Genomic DNA, 7,404 nt, shown 5'->3' with positions numbered 1-7,404 from the left:
ATGGTTGTTAGTATTTGCCTTATGTATTGAGGTGCTCCTATGTTGGGGGCATAAGTATTTACAATTGTTATATCTTCTTCTTGGATCGATCCCTTAATCATTATGTAGTGTCCTTCTTTGTCTCTTCTGATAGTCCTTATTTTAAAGTCTATTTTGTCTGATATGAGAATTGCTACTCCAGCTTTCTTTTGGTTTCCATTTGCATGGAATATCTTTTTCCATCCCCTTACTTTCAGTCTGTATGTGTCTCTAGGTCTGAAGTGGGTCTCTTGTAGACAGCATATATATGGGTCTTGTTTTTGTATCCATTCAGCCAATCTGTGTCTTTTGGTGGGAGCATTTAGTCCATTTACATTTAAGGTAATTATCGATATGTATGTTCCTATTCCCATTTTCTAAATTGTTTTGGGTTCGTTATTATAGGACTTTTCCTTCTCTTGTGTTTTTGTCTAGAGCAGTTCCTTTAGCATTTGTTGTAAAGCTGGTTTGGTGGTGCTGAACTCTCTCAGCTTTTGCTTGTCTGTAAAGGTTTTAATTTCTCCATCAAATCTGAATGAGATCCTTGCTGGGTAGAGTAATCTTGGTTGCAGGTTTTTCTCCTTCATCACTTTCAGTATGTCCTGCCACTCCCTTCTGGCTTGTAGAGTTTCTGCTGAGAGATCAGCTGTTAACCTTATGGGGATTCCCTTGTGTGTTATTTGTTGTTTTTCCCTTGCTGCTTTTAATATGCTTTCTTTGTATTTAGTTTTTGACAGTTTGATTAATATGTGTCTTGGCGTATTTCTCCTTGAATTTATCCTGTATGGGACTCTCTGTGCTTCCTGGACTTGATTAACGATTTCCTTTCCCATATTAGGGAAGTTTTCAACTATAATCTCTTCAAATATTTTCTCAGTCCCTTTCTTTTTCTCTTCTTCTTCTGGAACCCCTATAATTCGAATGTTGGTGCGTTTAATGTTGTCCCAGAGGTCTCTGAGACTGTCCTCAGTTCTTTTCATTCTTTTTTCTTTATTCTGCTCTGCAGTAGTTATTTCCACTATTTTATCTTCCAGGTCACTTATCCGTTCTTCTGCCTCATTTATTCTGCTATTGATCCCATCTAGAGTATTTTTCATTTCATTTATTGTGTTGTTCATCATTGTCTGTTTCATCTTTATTTCTTCTAGGTCCTTGTTAACTGCTTCTTGCATTTTGTCCATTCTATTTCCAAGATTTTGGATCATCTTTACTATCATTATTCTGAACTCTTTTTCAGGTAGACTGCCTATTTCCTCTTCATTTGTTAGGTCTGGTGGGTTTTTATCTTGCTCCTTCATCTGCTGTGTGTTTTTCTGTCTTCTCATTTTGCTTATCTTACTGTGATTGGGTTCACCTTTTTGCAGGCTGCAAGTTCGTAGCTCCCGTTGTTTTTGATGTCTGTCTCCAGTGGCTAAGGTTGGTTCAGTGGGTTGTGTAGGCTTCCTGGTGGAGGGGACTAGTGCCTGTGTTGTGGTGTATGAGGCTAGATCTTGTCTCTCTAGTGGGCAGGTCCACGTCTGGTGGTGTGTTTTGGGGTGTCTGTGGACTTATTATGATTTTAGGCAGCCTCTCTGCTAGTGGGTGGGGTTGTGTTCCTGTCTTGCTATATGGTTGGCATAGGTTGTCCAGCACTGTAGCTTGCTGGTCGTTTAGTGAAGCTGGGTGCTGGTGTTGAGATGGAGATCTCTGGGAGATTTTCGCCTTTTGATATTATATGGGGCTGGGAGGTCTCTTCTTGACGAGTGTTCTGAAGTTGGCTCTCCCACCTCAGAGGCAGAGTCCTGACTCCTGGCTGGAGCAGCAAGAGCCTTTCATCCACTCGGCTTTTGGGAGGTCTGAGGTCTTCTGCCAGCATTCAGTAGGTGTTCTCCTACCTGGTTGTCAGGAGCCCTGGGGCCATATTCTTGATCTGCTGAGTGCTCTTCCTAGACAAGAGTCCAGTTGCAGAGGCAGAGCACGACCGTTAAAAGATGGTCACAAGGTCCAGAAATACTGCCTAGGTTTTTTCTTGTAAGTATAAAAGTTATATGTGATAATATTACAAAAGTTTTTTCACATTTCAAAAGGATATAAAATGAGAAGTAAAATTTCTTTTTCTTCCATCTCTCCTCTCCCAGCTCAAGTCCTAAACTCCAGAGAGAGGCAACCGCTTAACACTTTCCTGTTCTTCCAGGATTTTTTTTATGCATTTACAAACATTTTTCCCCCATAAGGTAGGACAGTCCCCTTCCCTTGACCCCCTTTACAGAGTCCCTCAGATAGCATTCCAGATCATTACATCTAAATCTATCTCATTCTTCCTAACTTCTGTGTAATACTCTTCTGTACAGATGAGCCACAGTCTATTTACTTGGTCTTCTCTTGACTGTTGGGTGTTTTTATGCACAGGCTCAGCGGCCATGGCTCACGGGCCCAGCCGCTCCACGGCATGTGGGATCTTCCCAGACTGGGGCACAAACCCGTATCCCCTGCATCGGCAGGCAGACTGTCAACCACTGTGCCACCAGGGAAGCCCCTGTTGGTTGTTTTTTTGGTTGTGTTTTTTTTTTTCCAGTTATTTACAAACATTTAATGTTTTAAGCATTATACTTGTTATGCAGTTGGTAGTTTTGAAAATGAATATAGAGTGGTGTTAAACATTATCAAACTAAAAAAAACTTAACAAATAGAATGGAATTTTTTTAAAACATCTTTATTGGAGTATAATTGCTTTACAATGGTGTGTTAGTTTCTGCTTTATAACAAAGTGAATCAGCTATACATATACATATATCCCCATATCTCCTCCCTCTTGCATCTTCCTCCCATCCTCCCTATCCCACCCCTCTAGGTGGTCACAAAGCACTGAGCTGATCTCCCTGTTCTATGCAGCTGCTTCCCACTAGCTAGCTGTTTTACATTTGGTAGTGTATATATGTCCATGCCACTCTCTCACTTCGACCCAACTTACCCTTTCCCCTCCCCATGTCCTCAAGTCCATTCTCTATGTCTGCATCTTTAGAATGGAATATTTTTAATCTTCCTTTTTTCTCTACCATCCTTATTTGAAATTTCAGTTTTTTATTGTCTAATAAATAATACAGTGTCATATTGCCTATTGAATCTTTTAAAAAATAGAAAAAGGAGAAAACTCGGGCTTCCCTGGTGGCGCAGCAGTTAAAAATCCACCTGCCAATGCAGGGGACATGGGTTTGAGCCCTGGTCCCGGAACATCCCACGTGCTGCGGAGCCACTAAACCCATGCGACACAACTACTGAGCCTGCACTCTAGAGCCCACGAGCCCCAACTACTGAGCCCACACACCACAACCACTGAAGTCTGTGTGCCTAGAGCCTGTGCTCCGCAACAAGAGAAGCCACCGCAATGAGAAGCCCATGCACTGCAACAAAGCGTAGCCCCCACTCACCGCAGCTAGAGAAAGCCCATGTGCAGCAATGAAGACCCAACACAGACATAAATAAATAAATAAATAAATTTACTTTTAAAAAAAGTCTAGGTACCGTAAAGGAAAAGATTGATAAAAGTATAAATATAGGGGCTTCCCTGGTGGCGCAGTGGTTGAGAGTCCGCCTGCCGATACAGGGGATGCGGGTTCGTGCCCTGGTCTGGGAAGATCCCACATGCCGCGGAGCGGCTGGGCCCATGAGCCATGGCCGCTGAGCCTGTGCGTCCGGAGCCTGTGCTCCGCAACGGGAGAGGCCACAACAGTGAGAGGCCCGCGTACTGCAAAAAAAAAAACAAAAAAAGTATAAAAAACTTGCACATGGCCAAATAAACATAATACGCAAAGTCAAAACACAAATGACAGACTTGGGAAGAAGATTTGTAATTCATATCACAAAGGCTAATCTCCCTAGTATATAAAAAGCTGCTAGAACAGGATAAAAATTCAGTTGAAAATGGGCAGTACATGTGGATGGTCACAGAAAAAGAAAAACAAATGCTTCTGAAACATGAAAAGATGCTCAATCTCTAAGCAGGAAAAAAGCAAATTAAAATGACACTGAGATACCATCTGGCAAGAATATAAAAGTAAATGACATAACCCCTATCGAAGGGGATCTGGCAATTATCTATCAGTATTACAGATGCATATACCCTTAAACCCAGCAGTACTCTTCTGGGAATCCTATAACCCATGAAGTGACCTGTAATATGAAGTGACCTATATCTAGGTTATTTTTTGCAGCATTATTTATTTACTTACAAGACAAATTATTATTATTTACTTACAACAACTTATTATTTATTTACAAGCAAAAGATTGAAAACAACCCAGCATTAGAAGATTGGTTAAATTGACCCTGGCGATCCACCGAATTGAATACTATACAACTAATTATAAACCTCTCTGTGTCCTTTTATGGAAAAAAGCAAGATGCAGAACAATGTGTAGCTACTTTCTATGATAGAAAAAGTAATATATATTCATATTTGCCGGTATTTGCAAAATGAAGCTAGGAGATAAATAACCATTAAAAAATGGTTGCATATTGAGGGCGAGGAAGAACAGGCTGGGTTAGGACAGGGATGGGAATGAGATTTTTCATATAAACCTTTTTATATTGCTTTGAATTTTTTAGCCCTGTAAGTATATTACTCATTAATTTGAGAAAGAAACAAAGTATACAAATAATACAAAGTTTCCAATTTGTCTTTTAAGTCCATATTTTGAAAAGAATTAGTGAAAAACTTAATAATTAAGGAGTTGATGATAACTATAAATTAAAAGTGTTAAAAAAAAAACTTAGTGTAAATGCTAATATTTAACACTTTCCCTAGTCAGCAAGAAGTTTCAAACCAAAGAACGCCTTGGTATGTTGTATGCTTCTTTTTTGTTTTAATTGTGATAAAATATGCACAACATAAAATTTACCTTTTTAACCATTTTTAAGCGTACATTTCAGGGGAATTAAGTACCTTCACATTGTTGTGCAGCCATCACCACTATCCACCTCTAGAACTTTTTCATCATCTCAAACTGAAACTCTGTACCCATTAAACACTAACTACCTGTTTAGCCCTCTCCCTACCCCTGGTAACTACTATTCTACTTTCTGTCTCTATGACTTTGCTATTCCAGGTGTCTCATGTCCTTTGTATTGTATGCTTTAAAAGTAGGCTCTATTATAGGTGGGAGTTCCTTGAACTTGAGGCTTTCTTGTCCCATTTAGGAAAAAACTCCTAAAATATGATGTATTCTTTCAGTAGGTGGCAGCCTTTCCTGTGTTACAAACTAATGACTCCTCTTTGTGAAAATATTTATTGTTGTTGTTGATTTCTATTTATTTTTTGGCCGTGGCTGCGGGATCTTAGTTCCCCTACCAGGGATTGAACCCATGCCCTTGGCAGTGAAAGCACAGACTCCTAACCACTGGACTGCCAGGGAATTCCCTCTTTGTGAAAATATTAATCTAAATTCCAAAAAAGTTTATCTGATCTAATTTTAAAGCAACTGATGGAATCACTGATTCAGTATCAACTTTAGTTTAAGATGAGCCCTTAATTTTTAAAATTATGCTGCATTAGCTAGCATACCTGCAGAATATAGCTTCCCTTGCTTGTTAAGGGGTATAATGGCAGGTAAGGGCTTACAATGCAGAAAAAAAAGCACTCAAATCAATATGCATAAGAATCACAAATACTGGCATATCTTAATTTTAAATAATAGAATCAAGGATTATACTACATCAGGCACTGTTATAACTTCTCAAATTTCTTCTATTTCTTGACTATATGAATTTTAATATGAGAATAGATGTCAGCACCTTTTTTTTTTTTTTTTTTTTACAGTACTGTAACTGATCCTTGACTAGTGAGAATGTTATGTTTGTCCAGTAGAGCCTGTTCATAGCATTGCTGACCTACCTAGTAAGCAAGATTCTTGCTCTGGGCAGTTTAGATCCCTCTACAAACCAAGCAATTTTATCAAGTTTCTGAAACTTGAAGACACATGATAGTTTTGGAAGGGACTTTAAGAGGCAGGTCACTTGATAAAATTCACACTGTACTCTCAGGAAAATCTAACCCATTTTATTTTATTTATTTAGTTAAATAAATTTATTTATTTATTTATTTTTGGCTGCATTGGGCCTTCATTGCTGTGCTTGGGCTGTTCTTTAGTTGCGGCGAATGGGGGCTACTCTTTGTTGCAGTACACGGCTTCTCATTGCAGTGGCTTCTCTTGTTGCGGAGCATGGGCTCTAGGCACGTGGGCTTCAGTAGTTGTGGCACACAGGCTCAGTAGTTGTGGCTCACGGACTCTAGAGCACAGGCTCAGTTGTGGCTCGCGGACTCTAGAGCACAGGCTCAGTAGTTGTGGCGCACGGGCTTCGTTGCTCCATGGCACGTGGGATCTTCCCAGACCAGGGCTTGAACTCACGTCTCCTGCATCGGCAGGCAGATTCTTAACCACTGCGCCACCAGGGAAGCCCTCTAACCCATTTTAGAAAGATAGATATCTGCCTTAATCTTGGAGATTTTTAGCCTTCCCCTAGTAATTTATCTCCATGTCTCATCATCCTTACTCCAGCAAGTTTTTCTTGATGTCTACTTTGAATCCCTCTATTCTATTTTGAGCCCTTTCCCTCCTGATCCACCTTTAGTGGATTTGATAAACAGTAGTAATGGAGTGATTTTTTAAAAAATGTACTCAAGGGACCTCCCTGGTGGTGCAGTGGTTAAGAACCCGCCTGCCGATGCAGGGGACACGGGATCGAGCCCTGGTCCGGGAAGATCCCACATGCCATGGAGCAACTAAGCCCGTGCGCCACAACTACTGAGCCTGCACTCTAGAGTCCGCGAGCCACAACTACTGAGCCCACGTGCCACAACTCCTGAAGCCCATGTGCCTAGAGCCCGTGCTCCTCAACAAGAGAAGCCACCGCAACGAGAAGCCCGTGCGTGGTGACAAAGAGTAGCCCCCTCTTGCCACAACTAGAGAAAAGCCCGTGCGCAGCAACGAAGACCCAACGCAGCCAAAAATAAATAAATAAATAAGATGTACTCAAATAGTTGCTCTTAGGGAAAATGTGATGCTTTCTAATTGGAAGAATGACTGACTCAGCTTCTATGGTTTTTAAAATTTAATAATTCATAATTTCTCATTTGTGAACAAAATTAACATTTATTTGTCCCAAACATTTCATATTCTTTCAAATTAACAAACTTAATGCTAACTAATTATTCTTAAGATCATAGTGAATCAACATATTTATGGCAGAACCAGAATAAAGAATATACAACTTTCATGTTCAAGTGAAAAACTTGTTTACTGCATCATTATACTGCGTACTATTTCTAAATACCATAATGAGACCAGCTCCCTAAAATATATAGGAAAATTTCACAATGAATAGGAAAATATCACAATTAGATAGGGAAAG

At 40.0% G+C, this 7,404-nt stretch overlaps 1 protein-coding gene across 1 annotated transcript in view; it reads left to right on the top strand.

Annotated features, from left to right (window-relative positions):
* Nucleotides 1-7,404, top strand: part of NME5 (NME/NM23 family member 5) — a 42,814-nt gene that overhangs the window by 4,879 nt on the left and 30,531 nt on the right. The gene's annotated exons all lie outside the window — the stretch shown is intronic.

Source organism: Lipotes vexillifer, unplaced genomic scaffold, assembly GCF_000442215.2.
Source record: "Lipotes vexillifer unplaced genomic scaffold, Lipotes_vexillifer_v1.1 scaffold217, whole genome shotgun sequence".
Taxonomy (NCBI): domain Eukaryota; kingdom Metazoa; phylum Chordata; class Mammalia; order Artiodactyla; family Lipotidae; genus Lipotes; species Lipotes vexillifer.
The sequence above is the reverse complement of the archived record's forward strand: the minus strand, read 5'-3'. Positions and strand labels throughout refer to the sequence as shown.